Below are 24303 nucleotides of genomic sequence, written 5' to 3' on the forward strand. Positions count from 1 at the left end.
AAAACACGGGAATACCGCCCCAGATGTCTTCTCTCCCCTCTCGTCGAGGACATAAATATCTCCCCGTAAATACATTGAAGTTTGTTATCGTGGAGCAGCTTAGCACTTCGAATTGCACTGGCTTCAAAAGCAGTGTAGGTAGACACATTCCGTAAGGCAGGGATTTACAAAGAGACCAGAGGTCACGAAACTCAGCCTGCAACCTTTCCTTGACCTGGTTTCCGCGCTTGGGTCTAAGTTCCGGATATCATCTTTAAAACCCGTTCTAGTTCTCCATAAAACCGGGGCTCGATTTGTCCTGCTTGACAACTTGTTGCGCTTTTCGGCACGATGAGCTTGAGTGCAAAAGCTACTTTGCTTATTATTATCACTATGGTTTCAAATGAGTAATTAATACCACCAAAATACGAGTTCAAACATCCAAATTCTGCGGTTTTACGCGTCGAAGCTACGCCTGGACTATGAAGCTTGTCCCACTGAATGTTTCCGGATTAATTTCGCCGCCTGGGGATCTTTAAAGGGATCCTGCAACACTTTCGATAAACGCTTTCAGTCTTTCCTTCGCGTCTGGAAGCACTGCGAAAGCTACAGTTATCACAAGCACGTAACGGCACTGCGTGATTTGCTTGTCGCACCAGATACGCCTTCCATTTCTGCTTTGTCTTTGTGGCTTTATTTTTAAAGTTGCTATCGCAAAGCGTAAATTGCTGCACGTGAAGGAAAACCGGCCAACAGCCGCTACATGGCCTTAGTGACGTAATTTGGGCCGTCGAAGAACGTCAAGACCGGGAAAGAGAGAAAACTCTTTTGAGCGAGTTTCCAAGTTATCTGACGGGCCTTGAGCAGTAATTTTTGGTTAAAGTAATTCGCGACCCCCTAATCTAAGTACTGGGTGTGTAGGGTGACTACTTGTTCGGCAAGCATTTAAGATTTCAAAAAATGTTGAAAAAAGTGTTGCAGGGTCCCTTTAACGTGCGCAGAATTCTCGACTTACAGTATTTTTTATTTTCCGCCTCTATTAGGAGAATGACCGCCGGAGGGTGAATCGAACTCATGCGTGCAGACCCTTATAAAGCATGCAGACTCAGTGCCCTTGACCGCGTCAAAGAATTCATTGCTGTCAACTGCCTTGTGCTTATGATTTTGTGTTTTTGCTTTTGCTTGTTTCGTTCTACAATTTACACCAATGGAGACAGCGTCCGAACAATGACAGTGTGTATGTTTTCTTTTTGCGTGGTCAATTTAAGAATTCAGACCCTATTTGCCCTCCCAATGCCCACACCTGGTGCTCACACATTCGCCAGCGGACCAGCGGGAAAGCCTGAAAAATAATATGCGAATGCTGACTGTATCAATTCTACTTGTCGAAGTACGGGGTGTATATTGTCGTAGATCCCGTTACCTCTCCCGCTCTCGTACAGGAAGGATGTAGAACGCGTTGCCCTTGGCGGCTCGCTAGAGCCTATCAGCGACTGTCCTCCAGGGCTCTTGGTTGTTTTTCCCCCCGGACACCCGCTCCGCGTTACAAGCAATCGGGAAACGATGGAGTCACCAAGGGCAACTATAGTGTTTGAAATTAACGCTGTACGCACCCATTCAATTGCGGGAAGGATATAATACTTCGTTTCAGTTATTTCTTGGTCTCTCGGAAAGAAAATTTATTAATAGCCGATACAAAGACCACCCGCTGTGCTAAATACTACACGGGTAGCCTAAACCATACACACTGCATGTATCACTTCATAACTCTATCACACCACTCACTACACACACAGTTCACTCTACAGTTCTCCGTAGTTGGATCACATCCACTACAGTTCACGGCAACACTTCACCATCAATACAACAGTCAATAGGGTAGAATAGACACTTCTATTTGCTTGTTTACCACACAGATAAACCGAGTGGGCCACCGCTGAAGGAACTGCTCTTCCCCCAGCGCGACGAGCTCAGCCTCCAGATGATCGAATAGACGCGAGCGCATTTCTCGAAGCATTGGAAACATGCACTTTTACGGTCGCGCTGCGGCATCCGGGGCCATGTGATCTGAGACTGAGATCAGCTCACTCGTAGGGGCGTTGCACGCGTTCCACAGCGCAACTTCCTTACTACAGGGAGCAGTGGCGTAGCCAGAAACTTTTTTCCTGGGGTGTTCTCGTCCTCGCTAGAAAAAATATAAATAAAGAGAGCCTGCACCCAAACAACATCTAAGTCATTTTTTAGTAAGCCTAAACACTTATTTTCGTTTTTCCATTTTAATACATCGACCCGGTGTGTAAATGACATGGACGAAAAAGAAGCCTAAAAGAGCGGGGGGGGGGGGGTGCAGTGCTCACAAAATTTCGGGGTGTGCGCCAACAGAGAGGATGCCAACGGACTAGTCACCACGGGATGTAGCCGCAGCAATGGCGGAATGCCACCCCCTTCCCTTACGCCATCGACCGGCCCACCGAGACTGCAGTCACATCGCCTGCGCCTCCATACTGGCTTTGCCAAGAACTGTCTCTCCAAAATCGGAGAGGTGAAATCCCCTTTGTGTCCAGCTTGTGATGTTCGGGAGGACAGGAAATAAAATCTTTATGAAACATTTTTTAGGACCCTGGACACACCATTGACAGTGTGATGTGGGATTTGAAAGACCTTTTGCCAGTTTGTGACTCAGTCACTCGCCCTTGTTACTTTTGCTGTGCGTGTGCGGGCGCGTGTACGTGTGTTTGTATACACGACCGCAAAGGCTCACAAACAAGGGTGCAGGGCATTGGCCCGGCCATTCTATAAATGGGCTGGTGCGACAGCCCTATACCGCTGGAATTCCTGCTCGTTAACTTTGTCCTTCGTGCGGAAACGTGCGCGCCCAAAATTAACCAGCGCAATCGCTCACTAAACGAACGGTCACCGGGCAAGCCCCAAGGGCGCCCTGAGCGGGCGCTGCTCCGGCCGGGTTTTTTTCCTTCCTTACGGGGCTGCACGTACACTCATCTGTTTCCGCGGAGAAAACTGGTCGCGGGTCATGAATGCGGCCGATAGCATCTCCCCGGGTGTTTGCGCGCCCGAGAAAACAGGCGCGAATCGCGGTTAGCCAGCGGCCGGGCCGACAGCGATGTAGTCCGCCGGTAGTATATCGCGCAGCTGGTCGGCCAGATAAGTGTGATGTCACAATGGCGCCTAGCGGGAGCAATAGGGGCTGCGCGGGCGTCAGCGAAAACCGGCCGCGCATGGTTTCGAGCACGTATACCGAAACCCGTGCCCTTTCGTGGGAAGTTCACTACCGAATACACTCCCCCGTTGCGCGGAGGCAAAATTCTGCGGCGTCCTGATCCCGGCGGTCGCCTCCCATAAGCGCAGGGTGGAGATGTCGCCGTTCGAACGGCGCCACTGCCAGCCAGACTGCAGAGAGACGGAGTACTCCCGAAGGCTATTGCATCCCCATGAAAAAGCTGTCGCCATCCGATTTCACTAGCGCTCGTCGCAGCTGAGTGTTTGAAGCACTGCATGCTGTACGCATGTGACGCAGTATCATGCTTCACTTGGAATAGCAAGACCTTTATAGGAAGAAACATCTGTGCGATAGCGCGTTCTGCAGTGAAGAAAAAGGGACTGGGCCCACGGCCTCATCTGCGGGCCTTCTTCCCTTACCTCTGTTTAGAACGAGGGGCCTGTGACCAGACTGTGTTTTCGAATGCGTACAATTTACGTACATGCAGGATTTTCTTTTTTTTTTTTCCCTTCGTCTAGAATGCATAGCTTCGGCTTCACTGCGCGTTTGCGCCGACGGCGCCGAGTAGCGTCTGTGTGTTTCTGTCTGCGTGTTCAGCGTTTCTTGCTGAAAAATTTCATGAACATTTTCTTGCGTCATGTGTATCCGAAGCAGTACATGACTCAAACGTTGATATTGATCCCACCAAATAATCTGTTTCCAATAGCACTTTTTTTCTCGCACCATGCACGGAAGTCGAAATATATTCGTTGTTGCAATCCTTATCTAATAACCCTTCAGCCGGACACGACGACACTAAGGCTCCGCCTATTATAAAGCTGTAGCAAATATTTTGTGGTTCCTGTGCTTCATATCTGTAATTACGCTCTTACTACTGCTGCCTTTCCGAATGCAATAAAAATTGCCCGAATAGAGGTGGTCCAATGGGCCATATAAGCAACACTAGACCAATTTAAAGCCTGACTATTATCTCAAAGGTACTACAATACTTGATAAAGGAATGGTTATAACCATGTTTCTCGATTCGACTGGCGCGATGGGGGACCAATAATTTGGTTTTAGTCCAAATCGTTTTTTTCCCGAAATGGCATTGTTAAATATTAAAGATAGAATACTCAATAATTTTGAAAATAAAGGATATACCGTTGGACTTTGCCTAGATTTAAGGAAGGCATTTGACTCCATTAGGCATGGCATACTGTTTGATAACCTTCCCTTCTATGAGATCCGAGGTGTCGCCTTGAATTTGATCCGTAGTTACTTATCCGAACGCTCAGAGCTTACGAGTCTCAATGGCTACCGATCGTCGACAAAAAAAAATATTTCATGGGGTGTCCCTCAAGGTTCCATATTAGGCCCAATGTTATATATTTTACACTGTTCACTCCCGTTCACTCCCGTTATCCCGTTTATGCCGATGATACCAGTATGTTTTTTTGTGGTCCGTTTTTGCATGGTTTCTAAAATTCTGTTAGCATCTGGCTCAGTAAATTATCAAAGTGGGTGACTTTAAATAAAACTGAATTAAACGTCAGAAAACAAAACAAAAACAAAACATGTTTAAACCTAGAAAAAAGTTTGGTGAATATGACCCTTCGGTAGAATTTGGGAATTCTTCTATCGGTCTTGTGTCCGCTTTTAAATTTCTAGGAATTCTTTTTCATTAAATCGTAGTTGATCTCTTCATATTAGTAAGGTCCACGCCATTGTGTGATGGTCTGTTGCCTTGCGCTATATAATTAGATATCTGGTCCCAATCTGGCTCATGCACCAACTGTACTACGCGATAGTGCTTTCTCATCTTGATTACTGTAAAAGTACGGGGAAGCACGACGGCAACAAATTTAAACAGACGTCTAGTACTAAAAAAAAAAAAAATCCCGGGCCGTCTCCACTAACGTGAAACCTGGGGAGGGGCGGAGAATGCAGTGTATAAGTGTGTTCTTGGCGCCTTGGCCAACGGAGATGAAACAGTTGGGGGGGGGGGGGGGGGGGTAGAGGTATAGAGCTTTGCTGTAAAAGTGTCTTGTCTTTGAAGCACAAAGCTCTCCAGCGCGAGGTGTAAACGAGTGTGCCGGTGTTTTAGTACCGTGACTACATGAGACGACGATTACGACGACGATTACGACGACGACGACAGGAGACGCCAACAGCCCCGGCCCCTTAAGAGCTCTTCGCTGCACTAACTTATAGTGCGCACCACTCTGCCCGTAATTTCCGCAGTATGGTTTTCTTACAGTGCATCAGTTGTTTGACCTTAAGCTTAGTCTTTACATTCGCAGTGAAATATCAAAGAATCCAATATTTTCAAACCTTATTTACCAGTGAATTTGCATTAAGATCTTCGACCGAGTTGTTTTAGGACTAAGACCAATAATATGAACAAACTATGGTGCACAAAAATTAGCGCACATAATTCCCACCTATCTGAACAAGCCCCCAGCTACACTGCAATTACTTTAACAAACGATGTCATGGCTGGCACTAAAGGAAAAAAGTTAAAAATTACTTTCTGTCTTGAATTGTGTAGCGTTACTATGAGGAGTTTGCTATTTTTTGGGTTGTCCGCCCTGTTGTGATTACTGCTATATTACTTTTGAAAACTGTTTATTTTTGTCTTTCCTGCATTGACTTCGTATAGCAAGTTCTCATGTTCTGTATCTTCTGTTTTGTTTCACACCATTGCTGTGCAATGTCGCATGTAAGGTGGAGATGGCCGCCGTCAGGCAGAGTTAATCTGCCTTTTGCCTCTCCACCCGAGTCGTCGTTTGTCTGAATAAAATGAAATGAAATGTTGCCTATGTTGCAATTGCCGATGCGGTGCTACAAAAGCGGCTGTCTGACAGCCCCTTCGTTTGAACCGAGCTGTCGCTCGACAAACTTGGTTTAACCGTGTTCAACCACAGCAATTCTCTTCTACTTCGGTGTGTTGCCGAGGGAGCAGAACGTTCACAGTGCGAAGCGGTGCGGACCGCTTTAGCACAACTTCTCGGTTCCCGCTATAACAGTATAGTTACTACCATTCAAAAGTATGTTTGACCGCCCTTTGCTTACTTCCTATATTCTCTCTGCCTACAGAGAACTTATAATATGCAGTTTTGTCTGATCCCTAACAGCACCGATGCGTCTTTCCTCATTACTGCGCGATGTGTACATGGTAGAGATAGGATGCACTCACGAGACGGTCTCGGTCATGGCCACCATGAAGGGAGTCATGTGGGTTCCGGCCACCTGGTAAGCGGACACAGAGCACCCCACCAGGGAGAGCAGGACGAACGCGCCGATGAGCCAGCGGCGCCGGCTGCAGTGAGGAAAGGAAGCACCCACAGTATGCAGCACGTGATCGATGACGATAGCAGATGTAAAAGGCGCGAGTGGATGCGGTCAGCGCAGGAAACAACTGCAAGGTTAATGAACGGAGCATACGGTTGCAAACTGTGATTCTCTTTACTCATAGTTGGCCTTCATGCAACTTTTCTCTGAGCTCCGTTAGGCACAGGCAGAGAGTCTGCTTTGATGGCGTTATCCCAGTGGCGTTTAATGTGTACTGTTATACAGCTCACAACGACCGAGGATGTACGAAGATGCCCCCTCCCCCCTCCCCATCCCCCACACACATACTTGTTTTGTGAAATCGCCATTAATGCCTGGGCAGCGCGTGATCATGTGATGACATTTGGAATCACTATAGCCTTAGGTTGTACTCTGAGGGAAAGCGCTCCGCCATCTATTATGTACAGTGTGTTGCGACGATAATTCGAACACTTTAAAATTTTTTCCTGAGCGATCCGCCGCTCTGTTCACGCTCAAACTTCACACAAAGGTCGCATTTTGTGGTCTATTTTGTTTGACACCGGGAACAACAACGGTACTTGCCTGTTTATTATGAAAATAAATAAAAACGATTTTCGCCTATGGGAAAATGGAGGCGATTTGGACGTGCGAGCCCGAAAACCGGGTTTTCTGATCGTCTGTTAGCTCATTTCTAGGTGCATTTTCTGATCGTCTGCTGCACCATTTGGCTCCGTACGTGAATCCCAAACATGCGTTTCACTCTGCAGGTGGTTCCGTCGTTCCAACATCAACTTGCGCTGGCTCGCACGTCTAAATCAGCGGCCATTTTCCCATAGGCGAAAATCGTTTTTATTTATTTTCAGAATAAACATGTAAGTACCGTTGTTGTTTCCGGTGTCAAACAAAATAGACCACAAAATGCGACCTTTGTGTGAAGTTTGAGCGCGAACAGAGCGGCGGATCGCTCAGGAAATTTTTTTAAAGTGTTCCAATTATCGTCGCAACACCCTGTATAGCTGCAAGTGGGACATTTTCTGTCCTGTCGTAATGGCGGAAAATACTGTCAACTCTTCCGGCGTCCGAGTTGGTAACTGCGACTTCCGAGCCATCGAGTTTATTTTTCGGCTGTTGAAGGCGATACTCCGGGGCTGGCCTGAAATAAAGCGCCAGCATATTTACTGTACACAACACAAATGCAACAACAAAGTAGTTCAGCTAAACTAGCCAAACACTCACTTTAGCCCGAAAAGGTTCGTAGCAAAAAATGTAATTTTTGGTGCCTCCAAAGCAAGCGACACTTTTGTGGGCTATAAATATAGAACTAAACGCATGATACCTCACTTGAGAGCGGTTCGCTTTACGTCTATGATCCTACTGGCTTTATTGCATTTTGTCTATTTTCGATGAAGGAGACGTCGTATTCTGCTGCCAAGGGTACTTGTGTCAGTTTGGATGTATTAACCCCATCGTTTTGTCCTCCGCCCTTGCCGCTTTCGACATCACATAAAATCTTCTTCACGAAGGCACGAAAAACCAGGTTGTAGACATGCCGCTGTATAGAGTTCAGGCTAACCCCGTATTATTTGGGCCCCCAGAGTTGTATACGTTTTTTTTTTTTGTAACGGCATCGCTGGAGTGGAACTATATGGTCCTTGTAACCGAATAGCTGTAATGTTAAAGGCAAGTTCAAGAAATGGCGTGGGCCGTTGAGACGCCTGGGTTGAGTTGTTAACAATGATTGATGGAAAAGTTTATGCTACAGCTTTGCTTTATTTTAGCCAGAATGTCTCTTTGAGAGTAACTGTAGAGAGTAACTCTTTGAGAGTAAGTGTGCAGAAACGTGGCTTACTCGAAAATCTTGCATATAACGGAGCTTTGAATTAAAGGTACGTATTTATTTCGCGGGGCCAGGATTCAATACTAGAGGTCGTTCGCAAATTTTTCTTGAATATGAGTTGTGGACACTACTATAAAAGCTAAGGCCCCTGTGACGGCTGCCCCGGCTCCCCCTTCAGAGCGCCTTCGGAGTAGCGGCGATCATCGCCCATGAAAGCGGCTTTAACTGGCGTCCTATCTCACACGTATGGAAACTATACTTCTACGAGTGACCGAAAAGATGTCTCGGCAATCTCTAAAAAAATTATCTCATGGAATGCAGTCAGGAATTAGTAATCGTGGTTTAAGACAGGTGTGATGACGCCACCGCTTCAGCAGTCATTCAGCGGCCACACGGCGCTGGGGAAAACGGCTATACAGCTCGAATTTGGTTTAAAATTCCATTGGGTTTAAGCTTTAACATGAAACTGTCTGACTACTGGCATTTATTACGCTAACGTATTCGAAGCTATCTTCAAGCGAAATTGAAAAATAGGCATATTGACCAACGTAGATTCAGAAATTCGAAAATTATGTGTTAACAATAGCATTTGAAAAATCGTTACCAGATGGCACGAACTTTATGACATAGCTGTGTGGAAAACCAGGGCCTGTGTTTTGTTTCAAGTGACGACGAGACGCTTGTGCAGTTCGAGGTTGACTTTTTCACGTAAACTGAAGACATGAAACACAAAAACCAGGGTTCGGACGGAGCCGCCCACCGAGAAGGCCCACGAAACTATCGCCATGATAGCGTTGACGGTCGCTGGAGTATGCGTAGTTTCTTCTTAAAGTCGGGCAAGTACCAAATTTCTACAAAGTTTGTTTACTCACATACACAGTTACCATGTTGACAAACACACTTGACAAGTCCCCAAAAAAGACAAACAGAATTTCCTGCTTGTATGGAAATTGATTTGCAAATTTTGAGATTAAGGTTGAGGAGACTTTCAACCGCGATACGTTGGAGTTGGCCTTCATCTGCTTCCCGTAACCAATTGCGGAAACTTGCGTATTAACCCCAAAGCAGCTGTCGTGCAAGGTGCGAGGTTGCTCCGGGTCCGTAAAAAATATTGAATTTGAGGCATGCAGTGCCTTCGGCAAACCTTGTTGTGCGATTGACCACGTGTTCGTTAATAAATACGTCTCTAATTTGCCGAAACACTCGCTACTTCTTCGCTTTTCGTCGACTCCCATCTAAGCGTGCGATCTGCAGTTTTATATTTGAGCCTATTACTGTGATCGATGATACCGACTACGAACAAATTGATTGATTGATTGATTGATTGATTGATTGATTGATTGATTGATTGATTGATTGATTGATTGATTGATTGATTGATTGATTGATTGATTGATTGATTGTGGGGTTCAACGCGCTGATACTACATAGGCGATGAGGCGCGCCGTAGGGGAGGGCTCAGGATTAATCTTGACCAACTGGGGATCTTTAACGTGCCCCGAAATCTCTTACACACGGGCGTTTTCTCTTGTCGCCTCCATCAGAAAAGCGGCCGCCGTGGCCAGGAATAGAACCCGCGTCCTTTGGCTCAGCTGCATAACGCCTTAGTCATTGAGCCGCCGCGGCGGGTTAGGAACAAAAATATTAGGTTGAAAAACATACTCTTCTATTTAAGTTTGTTAATTACGTGCGCTAAATGCCTACCGTTCCTTGCTGGACTATATCCGGGAGGCCAACCTAGTTTCCTGGATATAGATCGAACCCGCGCTTAAGGTCTACTAAGCCGTAAGGCTAATAAATAAACGAAAAAACAACAACAAATGCACGGTGCGGTTGGAAGCAAACATCTACTGGCGGGGTGTGTCAGTTCATGTGTCCTGCACGAAGGCGGATTTAGCTAGCCGCATTCGCTAGCTGTTCGGCTGTGCAAAGTAGTACGCACATTTGTGGGCTAATTTTTAGAATCCCCGCATATCCAGTTCCCAGGAAAAGTTGCGGGGTTTTTTGTGACGCCGTTTTTGCCGGCCTCGCAGTGTTCCGACAGCAGGAACCCACGCCCCAGTCATGAAACACGTTAGGTATGCATAACAAAGCTACAAAGCTGCTTGCAAACCGGGCTGGTGATGTCAACAGCTCTCTGATGAACATACTGAAGATGTCGCAAAAGCCTCCTTACGACCCCGCCCACTAACCAGCTCTTTTGTTGAATAACGTTTTTCCTCCCCGTCCCACTTTTTCTACTCCTCCTCCTCTTTCCTTCAAAGGTTTCTGATTGTAAGATCCAATTGGTGAACCGTCTTGGGAAAAGTTTTATGCCTGAACAAATGAAGGAAGAACGTTTATTGGGACATCAGAATGGCTACACGGAAAATTTCATTTGACAGTTGTCTACATAATCATAAGTGCGGCCGGTGTAAATACCATGCACCACACGATAAACAATCCGTTCGAAACTCTCCAGAATGCATTTTAAGAGGCAATTCTGTATTTAAATTTCTTTAGCAACCACGGGGATCTGTTTGAATGTTTCCTCATTTTTACCCCTTAATGTTTTGCAGCAATTTAATTCTAACAAATTCCTTGCGTAATAAGCTCGGGTAGTCAAAGAAAGAATAAGAGGGGTCGTTAGCGGAATTTATAGTAGTAGTGGTAGTAGTAGTAGTAGTAGTAGTAGTAGTAGTAGTGCGGTAGTAGTAGTAGTAGTAGTAGTAGTAGTAGTAGTAGTAGTAGTAGTAGTAGTAGTAGTAGTAATAGTATAAACTGCTGCCAAGCCCGAGGTCGCGGGTTCGATTCCCGGCCGCGGCGGCCGCTTTTCTGATGGAGGCGAAAAGCAAAAACACCCGTGTTTACGAGATTTCGGCGCACGTTGAAGATCCCCAGGTGGTCAAAATTAATCCGGAGCCCTCCATAACGGCGCGCCTCATCGCCTGCGTTGCGTCGGCGCGTTAAACCCTACAATCAATCAATAGTAATATAAACGTTTGTTTGCTACAAATGGTACAGTAGCGGAGGATGATATCCTGCAAAAAAAAATGCGGACAAATGAAGAAGGTGAATATCGAGTCGCACTTGTAAAACGTGCTGTAAGATGTGTGCGATACGTCGCAGCATCTAACATTTTTTTTTTGCATACCGCGAATAAGAGAGAGGCTGTGGTGCTCCCTGTTCATTTTCTGACAATCGCGCTGTCTGTGAAATATCATCAAAAAACAGTTCGTGAATGCTCTCATAAACATAAAAGCATCACGCGCCTAACATCACACGCATAGCCCTTGGAAAAATATTAAAAGATAAAAACGTTAAAAGAACCGCCACGTTCGGGACGTTTTCAATGTCGCGCTAAGCGGATAAGAAATGCATCGCTGTGTCTACTTTGAAAATGCCGATTCTTCTGCGACGCTCAGGAACCATCGCATAATTTTAAAAATTACGATGTTACCAACTGCTGCCGTTCGTCTACGCGGTACCTCAGAGCGCATCGAAGCAGCTTCCGCAGCTGGCAGCCGCCGCGGTTCTTTCGACGATGATCAGCGCCACGGCCGACGCTGTGGCGGAAAGATAAAATAACGTGGTCACCGGCGAAGAGGCGCACTCGGCAGGCCAGCATACCACAAGCGGAAAGACTGGCATATATATGTTCCATCAGTGCTCTAAAGCGTCGCTGTGCGTGCCACGCTATGAGGAAATTCCACTGCCATACGTCATACGTCTTCGTGTATACGAAAATACAACACATAACGCAGCTGAAAGTCCTGGTTTAAACTTCCTTAAAATCCTGCAGTAAAGCGTGTATCTTCAACCTTGCGACTAGATCCGTCACGATGATGTTGGCACGTGTTTAGAGACTTCCATATACTCTAAGTGAAATGCCTTTTTTTTATTTCTCTGTAATAATCTGTAACTCCTTTGCTATGACGTGATCGATCGATTTGCAAACTATGCTGGCAAAAGGGTGGAAGTGAAAAGAAGCTATATATGGGAGGTGTTTACACCCTCTTGCTTGGCTCTCTTCCTACTCGTTGTCTTACTTATCCCTGCTCCCAAACTATAACTCAAAAGTTAAGATCAAGCACCGGGCCTTTTTACGGCTAAAATTGGTAAAAAGCGAGTTCAAGTCGAAACGTGGTAAAGACGAGAGAGGGGAGGTGTTCACTACTTCACACGCCCACCGCCAAAAGAGCAGCCGCCCGCATAGGAACCGCTACACGGGTCAGAGTTCCGGAAGAAAGGCCATCCAAAGTTTGCTGTCACGTGAGTTTGGGGTGAGGAGGGCTCGAGGCGGTTGCAGCCTGTTTGGTGGGAAAGTCGTAAGTTTGCTCACTGAACGCACTTAGGGTGCCGTAGCAGGGGCAGGTGCCCTTCGATGTCGGCCACTGATTTGTGTTCTCATCGGGCACAAAGCTTTGTTTTAAAAGGTTTAACGCGCCGACGCCACACAGGCGATGAGGCGCGCCGTAGTGGAGGGCTATAGAATAATTGTGGCCACCTGGGGATCTTTCACGTGCGCCGAAATCTCGTATAGACGGGCGTTTTTTTGCTTTTCGTCTCCAGCAGAATAGCGGCCGCCACGGCCGGGAATCGAACCCGCGACCCCGTGCTCAGTAGCGCAACGCCTTAGCCACTGAGCCACCGTGGCGGGCGGGCATAGACCTTCGGCGTGGGCTGTGGATGTGTATGTACTGTGTGTGCAATGGGTCTGGAGCATATCAGCATTTTTTGCTATCGAGAATCAATATGACAGCTGTTCGCTGCCCTTGAATTCGTAGAAAGGCTTGCATTATGCTTTCTTAATCACTCACAGTTCCGCATCCTGAATTCTGCTTTATGAGCACTATTCTGCAGGAAGAAAAGCCTATGGTAATTTTTAATTTGTTTTCCGGGCAACTGCAATTAATTTTGTGGTCCTGAATGTTATTTACCGATAACAATGATAGGGCGTAAAGGTGAAGTTAATTAATTTTTAATTAGCAAAAACCCCTTTACGCCCGTGCACCTTCGAAACTACTTCCAATTTCAACGCGTTTTCTACGCGACGAGATTAAAGGAGAGAGAGAACGATAGCTAAGATGTTTAGATGAATAAGTTTTACTCACTTTTTCAACAAGAGTACGAGGGCCAAGGCCACGACGAAAAGCTGGAAGTCCGCAGATAAATACCAAACGTGTGGCAACATTGACTGCGGGCAACGAAAACAATTCGTCAGGATAAGCAACGCACACACGCACGCATTCCATAAAAGCGCATCGTACCGTGACCCCCCTTCCCCCCCTCCCCTCGCGCAGCGACAATCCACGTTAAAGGCAGCATCGTGTCGCACTCACCCCTGCTCACAGAACGATTCCTCGCGAAATACAAAGTTCTCTCAAAAACCACTGAGGTGGTCGCTCCAAGCTCAGAATGACTTTCATTATGGTTGGCATCCACGCCTCAAAATCACGAGCACAGTAATTAAATACCCTCCTAACACGCGAATCTCGCCGCCCCTTTAATAGGCTGGTTTGGCCGCGTTGACGATACTTTATACTGAGTATCCAGTACAGCTGCAAATCATATTGAGCCCGACAGCACCTCCGCAGAAGCAACCTTCGGTATACGAAGCCGTATACGGGCAAGCTGCTGCTGTGGAGACAGCTGATTTCCATTTCGATCATCTTAGACTGGTCACCTCAGCATTTCACCCAGAATATAATGCAGGCGGAAATATGTCCAAGCGAAAATTTGTCTGTACGTCCGGACGCCATAAGTCACCATCGTCATCATCTGCTTTTCAGTAACTCAGGAATAAGCTACTCCTTCGAGAAACGGAGGGACGAGTGGGACCCCCACGCCATTACGGGCAGTGAAGTGCCGTCCAACTCCTCAGGGGGTGTAACACTTCATACCTGTTTGGGTTCTATACTCCCCTCCTGTACCTCAGGCATTATTTGGGCTTTTTTATATGTAAAATGAGCTGCCTACAAGCCCAACTTCACATTCTTGACACATATCACTTGTACTCATGTTCTATGTTCTCTCCTTTGCTTTGTAATATAAAAAAACGAATAACCGTATTTTTTTCCTGCAATACTACGGTTTATTTCGTATAGTTAAAAAACGTAAGAATTGTTCAAATGCACAAAAAGCATAAAATTTAGCGCCGCCTAATATAGAAGAATGAAAGCAACTTGCAGATAGCTGTATCGTAATACGCTTGTCCCGTTGTCTTGTCTAATTCAAATTAAGGTATTTTACGCGCCCTACGGAATAATTACGGATACGGAATAATTTATACCACCTAGGATGTTTGACGGCCGCACAAATCTCTCCTCATGGGCGGTTTGGTTTTTCGCCTCCATCAGAAGAAGAGGCGCCGCGGCTGCGATCGGACCCGTCGTCTTTATTGTCTTTGTTCTATTTCGCGCTGTAGCTGCTTAGTCTATCTTATCAACTTGCCCAACCGAACGAGTTACTAAGTTCTGTATGGCGTAGGTTATGCTGCTCTATAAACCCGCTACGCTGTATGGTGTTGATATTGCCAATTCTCGGCTTCGCAGATCTTTCGTGTTCTGTTGAAAGGGCGTGTGGGCCGATAGCGTTTCAGGAACAGCACGTATACGGTGGGGAGAAACATGATTACACGAACCCGCGACATGCAGAACGGTGAGTAGAGCTGGTGCCATCTTTTGTTGCAACGGCGACATGATTAGGAAACTAGCCTTGAATCGAGAACGGCCAGATACACAATAACGCAACACGTAGCGTTTCCACGTGCAATAATGCCATTTGGAAATGTCATACAACAAATTACAAATCCATAGCTTAGCGAAATAAACCTACAAACAAATGATCTAAAAGTTCCCCGGGTTCAAAAGCATGAAGCGTATACCAATTTACAATGGTGATTATCTTTGAATTTTAATGCGTAAACATTCTTTGCCGAGTGCCCCAATGTGAACAGCGCAGCGCATTGTATCTGCACAAGGATGTGTCATTGGCGAAGGTAAGACATTTATTTGTTACAGTAAATGTCCGTAATTCTAAGAAAAAAATTGAAGAAAAAACAACAAAATGCCACCAAAGAAAACAAAAAGTCATTCAACTTTTTGATAGCTTAATCTAGCTGTCAGATGGCTAGCGATAGCCAAATGCGCCAAGAAACGTCCATCGCAGGAAACTAAAAAAAATCTATAAAAAACTAACGGTGCGTGAATGTAACATTTGGGACGGTGATTCGAGTACAAATAGTAAAAAAAACTGACGGATAATCTCATCGAATATTTTCGAATGCCAATATATTTCCTTTACTCTGTATAGAGCTTCTAAAGCATAGCTACAAAAATCAAAGTATAAGCACTCAGGACTTAACACATCTAAGTGTTCATGAACTAATGTCTGATGAGAAAATGATACAGACAATCAGAACTAAAGATTACAACATGGTAGCAAAGGAATGAAATAAAAATTTGACATACATTGCCATTAAAAAATGTGGCTTCCTTTAACAAGGTGTGAATAGGGGAAGTATATCATTGGCCGGTTTCTCCAGTCATTGAAATGAGGCTCGGCATGCTGGTGGCTGGTATGACCAGTACCTTACTGCGAGCATTGCCAACAAGTAGTAACACTTGATTCCCTATTCATGACCCTACTTTGGCAGGAAACTTCTTTTCGGCTGGTAAATTAACGCAAGTAACATCCCACCTCGGCTAACATACGCCAGGGTTAGAATACAATTGTTTCATAGAACGCTTGCGTGGGTTAGGCTTTTTGCGCAGCTCTGGCGTCGTGTACAAAAGCCTACCTAGGGAATATGAGTTGTGCCGTGAAGCTTGCGATGTGCTGCCCAACCAACTTTTACGGCTCTATCCGTAAATATCGAACATTGGAAAACTTAGAAGTCTTCGGGTCGTATAACTGCGCTGACAATCGAATCAAAATAACAAGCATGTAAATAGTCCTGAAGTATTCGAAGCTTCAAATATTCGCACAGCAATATATATATATATATATATATATATATATATATATATATATATATATATATATATATATATATATATATATATATATATATATATATATATATATATATATATATATATATATATATATATATATATATATATATATATATATATATATATATATATATATATATATATATATATATATATATATATATATATATATATATTGTAAGCGCGAATCTTAAATGTCCCGTCATCAGGCCATAGCTCAGTATTATGACTGGCCCATACCGCCTTCGATCCCACCTCGCGGGCATTTTTTCTCTTTCTTTCCAAATTCTTCATCTGTTTCAATTACCTACCCCATCCTCCCCTTTGCTTTCCGAGGTTTTCTGGACTGCCAACCCTTATTTCTGTCTTACTTTCAACGAGCCCCTCATTTCCTATTCTGATTCGCTACATACATATATATATATATATATATATATATATATATATATATATATATATATATATATATATATATATATATATATATATAGTCGTGAAGTGGAGTCCTTAGTTGTGCAGGAATACGCACAAAGTAGAAGTACGCTCTTCGGAGACTTTATTTCCAACGTCTCGACCTGAGACAGGTCTTCCTCATATATATATATATATATATAGATATATATATATATATATATATATATATATATATATATATATATATATATATATATATATATATATATATATATATATATATATATATATATATATATATATATATATATTATGTACTACAATAAAGCCACGAAATTGCAAACGTCTACCTACTCCAGCGTTCTCCGCGACTGACTAAAGCACAAAAATTTAAAGATAAAAAGAACTGTAAATTCACTAACCAAATTACAAAGATGTATGCAATCTGTCTGTCCCCTCAAGTGGTTAACTAAATACAAAAGACAAATTAACATTATATAAACTGGAAATGAACTAACGCAATCACAAAGTCTGTCTAACCCATGTTCTCCTGCGATTATCTGAAAACAAGCAAAAACAAAGAAAATGAAGCTGTCTGGGTTGGCGCGTTCCTTCAACGCCGCCAGAGAAATGCAAGGCTGGTGAAACGGAGAAGCGATGTACGAACACTTACGCATTAATAGATTATCTAAGAATTGCTGTAGCTTTTTTCCTCCCTTCTTTCCTTTCTTTTTCTTGTTCCCTTCCCTTCCCTCTCTCCTTCCTTTCCTCCCGCTCTCCTTTCTTCGTTCTTTCTTCTCTTACCTCCATATTTCCTTTTTTTCCTTTCTTTGTTTCTTTCTTGCTTCCCTCCCTCCCTCCCTCCCTCATTTGTTCTTCCCTTCTTCCCTTCTCTTCTCTTCTTTCTTTCCTTCGTTCCTCTATCCCTCTTTTCCTCTGACCCTCCCCCTCCTTCCTTCCTTTTTTTTCCATCCATCCTCCTACCCTCTCTGCCAAGGGCGTAGCGAGAAATAATTTTCGAGGGTGTTATACGCCACCGGTAAAAAAATAAAAGGGAAGGGGACCTTCGCCGACATAAAATATTCATTTGCCTGCTTTAGAAATGCCTAAGGGTTTCGTTTCATTTCGTTTACTGTAATATCTGCATAAAAATACGGGTGCATACCCCGTACGGGTGCATACGGGGACGGGACCCCGTCCAACCATATTTCTCAACAAAGCAACACTCTTCTTCGTATATATCGATGCGGTGTGTGAATAGCATAGACGAAAAAAGGGCCGTAATAAAGCGAAGGGGGGGGGGGGAGGGTACAGCGCTAGGAAAATTTCGGGGTGTGGGGTGGGGTGTACTGACACCGAAACACCCCCCCTCCCCCTACCCCCCTGCTGCGCCACGGCAATCTGCGTCCCTCATTTCTCCCTCCTTCCTTCCTTCCTTCCTTCCTTCCTTTGATTTTTCTATCTTCCTCTGTTTCTTTTCTTCTCTCCCTTCCAACCTGCTTCCTTCCTCTCGTTCTTTCCGTCCTCCCCCCTTCCCCCTCCCATCTAGCGTGTTGTCTACCCGCAGTATTCCCTTGTATACTCCTTCAGCTGAGATTCCGTGTATTCGAGAACCCGTATCACATTACCGACTGCAGTGATTTAAAAATTAAGGCAATAGTGGCTACATATGAGGTCGATGGTTGAATTACCAACACAAGGGGGTGCCTCGTGATAAAGTCGGAGTGCAAAAACGGTGGTTCCTGAGAGATTCTCGTGCACATTAAAGAATACAGGTCGTGAGTTAATGCGTAGCTATTCAACACATCCCTTCTCATTGCCAATGCTGTAATAGGCTACAGCCTATTACATATAACGTTTCTCCATGCTTCTATTTCTCTTTTTTGCAGTTAACAGCAAACGTTTTTACTACATTGAAATGAGCAACCAAAACATGGTATTTGCAGGTTGTATGCTATTCAATCAACGATGTTGCCCGGAAACTAAGGCGCGTTTCCTCCAACAAGGACCATCCGAGTCGATAAACAGAATTCGCACTCACGAAGGGTATTTCCTTGCGAAAGTTCCGCACTTGAAGGAGCAGGTCCCACCAATGGTTGTCAACCTCGTAGTAAAACTTGTCAAAAAAGGACTTTGCGTCCGGTCCAGACGTTATTGTAGGCAGCATGTATATGCACATGATGACGAAGAACAGTGGTATCGTTCCCCTGAAAGAGGTTTCCTCCGATCATCACGGAGTCACAGGGTGCATTCACGCGCTTCCAACTCGTGAGTAACGAGCCCACACACCTCGGCGACGACACGAGCGTCACACACGTTTTGATGTCTAAGAAGTTCCTTGTATAGCTCGCAACACGTCATGAGCTGAATAAAGTTGCACCAAACTGCTCTACACGAGGCACGCATTCTTGCTCCAACAACAGCGAAAGGTTTGCTGCACGAACTGGGCGCATAGATCGCTCTCGCGAGGTCGAGTTTCTACGTAATGAGGGGGACGTAAAACTACACGAAAACGCTTGCTATTAAAAGTGACGTCAAGAAATTTTACGAGGAATTTGTTTCTAGGCGTGCAGCAATCATTCATGAAATGTATTGATAGCATACCGCCGAGCGGGAGGATTAGTTTAGGATTGACACCAAACAACAAATTATCGGAAAGGCCCTGAGGTCGGAAGAAACAATCAACACGCCCAAGAGCGTCGGAATATAACGTTTAGGTCCTTTTTTTACAAACATAAAGAACTAAAATCTCAAACCATGTCCATAACAAAAACGAGAAAAACTAACGAACCCACGTGAGAGCCAGAGCCCAGTCAAGAGCCATACAAAAGTATCTGAGTGAGAATATACAGCGGCTGATTTCAACCCCCTCGTCCCTCTTTCGTTTGCGTTCTAGCAGCCATATAATATAGCACGCGATTAAATACCTCTCGTGATACATTTAACGAATCCTACCTCAAAGTTTGAAGCAAGAAATTGCTGTGAATTTTCCTTACCTGATGTACCGGCGGAGAACTGCGACTCCGAATACAGCCCATCCGTTTTCTTTATATTTGGTTACCGTGTAACACAGCAAGAAACCACTGTAAAAAATTCAGCAAGTTAAAAAATGTGTACCAGCCGCATAGTCCACTCAAGTTGTCTTGTCTATACATCCCCTCTTCCCCTCATGTGCATGCGTACTGCCTGTATACCCCATTGAAGAGGATCAAGTGCTGATGGTTGGTAATTGCAAACAAACAAACAAACGAGCAAACGAACGAACGAATGAATGAACAACTAACTAACTAACTAACTAACTGACTAATGAATGAACGAATGTACCAACAAACTAACAAACTAACTGGCTAACGAACGAACGAACAATAAAACAATAAACGCTGCATGCCTAATAATGATATCACGCTACTATAGCACCCACCAGTAGGTCACTTTAACCACAAAGGTCGAGAACACCCATTCACAGCAATCAACGGTGAAAATTCCACGAATGTTAAGGACCAGCATAGGTTCAGTAAAACTTGAAGCTCGGCCCGATGCGCACGCCCTGTTCCGGCTTTGCAAGCCCGCAACACGGTGTTTCTGACACGCCCCCCTCGCACACCATGCCATCTATGCTTTGTGTTCTCACCGTCTCACCGATCACGTGTGCTCTTTTTAGCAGAGGCATTGGCTGCCTGTTGCTCCTTTCGTTGTTCACCAGTATCCGTACTTCGCGCCGTATATTCCCATTCCCTCCTCTCCCACTCCCTAACAAGACAACGCAGCAGTGTGTGGAGCTTCTGACCAGCTCGGCCGTTCAACGTATGCTGGTGGAGAGGGCCTATCTCGCCAGCAAGCACCAGGGTATCCTAGACTGAGGACACCCCTCACCCGGAGGCGTGTTTCCATACCCTTCGCTGCACAGAGCACCCACGTGACATGTGTGATGTCACTGCGCGCGCTATTCTTTTGAGCGCCTGCTAAAACGAAACCATCGCTCCGGCTCTGTAGCCTCGGCTTTGAGCACTGAGTACTAGCACTGATGTCTTGGGTTCGAGCCCCAGCAGGTCTACCACTTAGTTTTTTTTATTGCCTTTTTTTTTCTACACATATCTACGCGTGTTTTTTTCTAAATAATGGCGATTTGGTATGTGTTTGGTTGCTTTAGCTTTGAGGCGCAGCCAAAGACCACGTTGAATTACCGCTCTCGATCGTGCGAACAGACATGTCACGTGGGTACTCTGTGCAGCGAAGCGTGTGGAAATACGCCACCGGGAGGGCGTCCTAGATACCTCTTGCTCATTCACTCACTACCTCAGGACTACTCGGCGCCGCATTAGCTTCGCACTCCATTTTACTTCGCGTACAAGCGTGGACGACACGCGTCTGGAAGCCGGGCGACGGGCGCGTCGGGCAGAGAACGCAGCGCCACCTCAGCCCATGCCGCCGCCGGCTCTCGACTTGCATCATCCCTCTCGGCTCACGCTCCAACGTTCTTTCTCATTCTGTCACTGTATCCACGGGTCAATGGAGCAAACTGTTGACGAAGTGCCCATCTACTGCTCGCGCAAAAATAATTTCCGTGCACGGACGCTTAGCAATAAACCATGACACTGCGCAATGTATCAGAGAAGCTAGGCCACAGTTACTGAGTCTAATCGCGTTAGGCTCGACATTAGCTAAATTTTCATAATTTCATTGCGGTGGTTGATCAGCCTGAAACGTTGTTGATAAGCTGGCTGGCTAGCGGGTGTTTTTCAGAGGGTATGCGGGGACTGTGTGCTTGTACCTGCAATGTGGATTGGAGGGGCCGCCAACTTTTTTATTTTCATTTTTTTCCGCAAGAAAGGAAATATTTTGTTGGAAGGGACAATTTTGGCCGCGCTTAGTTCCCTGAAGCTATCCGTCCCCCGTGTTAGATTCTTGTGTGCCACTTTGGCTTTTTGTCTCGGCCTTAAATAGGCTTCGCCGGCAGGTAAATTGTCCTTAGTGCGCTGTCATTGGGGTAGTCACAAGCAAGAATACATTCTATATGGCATCTGTAACGTTACACGTACCAAAGCTGAAACAAGGGTGGAAGTTTAGTCTTGGTGAGCAAATTCACTCAAAAAGAACCAGGAATTGACGAAAACTAAAATTGAAGCTAGAAGAACATATTCTTTCGAGAATCGCTCAAAAGATGCGAAAGGTATATAAATATGCTACTCACTTAACACTTGCTCATCTATGCTAATACCTACCTAAATACCTACTCACCTAAATATTTACGATGCTAATACCTACCTAAATACCTACTCACCTAAATACCTACTCACTCACTAAATATGCTATCCTAAATACCTAATGCTACTCACGTAATATGCTACTCACCTGAGGAAGAAAAATGTGTCGACGCTGAGGTAACCTGCCGTCACGATGACGTTTTCCCATCGATCGAAATATTTAATGTTGTTGGCCCTGGAGGCTGCCGGAAGGATTAGACAACATTTCTCAGAAAAGCACATTTCCGCAGCTTTTCGGTAGCGAAGCCCACACTTTGTACATGAAGTCAGTGAATTCAACGACCGTGCTCTGCTATCGCTGGCAAAAGGAGCCGCGTAGAAATTTTTACTCTCGTCAAAGTTCTAATCTCTGGTGGTCATTCCAAATGGCGCTTTGCGTGGTGGTGAACTTGCGTCTTCCTGGTATCGTATGTTTTCAGCATCATTTGGCTTGGGTAGAGTTTATTTTTTTTTTTTTTTTGATGGTGGGGTTTAACGCGCCGACGCAACGCAGGCGATGAGGCGCGCCGTAGTGGAGGGCTCCGGATTAATTTTGACCACCTGGGGATCTTTAACGTGCGCCGAAATCTCGTACACATGGGCATTTTTGCTTTTCGCCTCCATCAGAAAAGCGGCCGCCGCGGCCGGGAATCGAACCCGCGACCTCGTGCTCAGCAGCGCAACGCCTTAGCCACTGAGCCACCGCGGCGGGTGGCTTGGGTAGAGTGAACTTTGGGTATCACCGAAAGAAAGTATAAATTAATTCTATTCTACCTTATTTGAATGTTATTTCCCGTTTCCGATGGCATCCAGCTCCATACGCTATTACAGTGTTGAAACTTTCTTAATATACCCCTAAATAATTGGTATGAACCGGTGTTCATTAGTAGGTCTTCAAATCTTTGCATAAAAATCTCTACATATTACCAGACTTCGGTGCACGCTATCAGTCACCATTAGTGTAAATTATTCCTAGTGGTGGGCCTAAAGCGCGGATATGGTGTACACGCGTAAAGCCCCGTGATCTTTTCACGAATAGTCCGAAACTGCCAAAGGCAGTTTTTATCCCTGGAGATATTTCAATCATTCGTATGCTTTAGCCTGTATAAATGAGCGTGGAGTGCAAAGTAGGTTTAATTTCGCACTTTGTTGGGTTTTTTTTTTTGTTATTTTCTTGTTCAGCACTCAATTTGTTAGATGATGTTTCTTTCGTGGCTTTGATGGGAATACGGTGCTACGGTTATATTTTACATTTATCTTGGCGCTCCAGTGTACGTGTTTTACGTACCTCAAGTGCGCCAAGCAAATTTCTAGTTGGTTATTTATGCTGGTACACACTACGGAAACTACCCCCAAGCCTCTTGGCACTTTGCGCATTTGCCTGACGGCCGAGAGGCGATTTTTCATGCAGGGAATATTTGTTCACAGGTGTTTTTTTTTTTTTTTTTGGTTGAGAGAAATAAATTCTCGTTTGCAGAGCATACGTCAAGCGGCGAGGACATTCCATTCAGAATAGTAGCGTGTTTTCTTAGTCACGTCCACCTCATCAGAATTTGACTTGCTTTTCCTTGTTTCTGTGCAACTGCGTCGCAACAGTATGCGTTGACTGCTTCTTAGTTTTAAAAACAGGAATGATTCTGCCAATCTACTACCCGACTGGCGAGTATTTTTAGTCCCTTCGCCTCATTGATCTCTCAGTAATCAAGTAATTTATAATTGATTTCTGAAATTGTATTCAGCCCAATGTTTTAGTGAACTTAGAGGCTGGAACTCAATAAATAATTGTGTCCATGCGCTCTTCCCTTTTTACTTAAAATTAGCTTTGTGTGTCTCAATATCATTCTCAGCTCAAAGGTGTGTGAGCCCAGATATCATTTGGTTGAATTTGATGATCAGCGGCAGCCGCAAAGTTTCTGTTTTTAAGTTCAAACTTGCTGCGTGTTTCCCGCTATATCTTCAGCGCTTTTACTGTATTGTTTTGACCACTTGCGTTTACTCACCGTAATTTTCCCTGTTCAGCAACACCCGTGAATATTCTAGTTATTAAAAAAGTCGACTGATTTTGTTCTCTGCCTTCACAGCTCGTACAAAATTTGCTTTTACGCAGCAACGGTCACGTAATAGTAGGTTGTTATATTTCGATCACGTGATGGGTTCATTATCAAGAATGTAGTTTGGCTTCACCCCAATGCACGTGAATTACAATGTGTTACAATACTAAATTTCGGGCTTTTACGTGCGCAAGCTGCGCCTGGGCTGTAAGGCACACCGTAGTGTATGGCTGCAGATTAATTTATACCA

At 44.9% G+C, this 24303-nt stretch overlaps 1 pseudogene; it reads right to left on the reverse strand.

The window, feature by feature from the left end:
- LOC144172677 (nose resistant to fluoxetine protein 6-like) overlaps nt 1-24303 on the reverse strand; it is a 250733-nt pseudogene that overhangs the window by 94048 nt on the left and 132382 nt on the right.

The sequence above is a fragment of the Haemaphysalis longicornis genome, unplaced genomic scaffold (genome assembly GCF_048455015.1).
Source record: "Haemaphysalis longicornis isolate Haplotype H1 unplaced genomic scaffold, Haemaphysalis longicornis Haplotype H1 scaffold_25, whole genome shotgun sequence".
NCBI lineage: Eukaryota > Metazoa > Arthropoda > Arachnida > Ixodida > Ixodidae > Haemaphysalis > Haemaphysalis longicornis.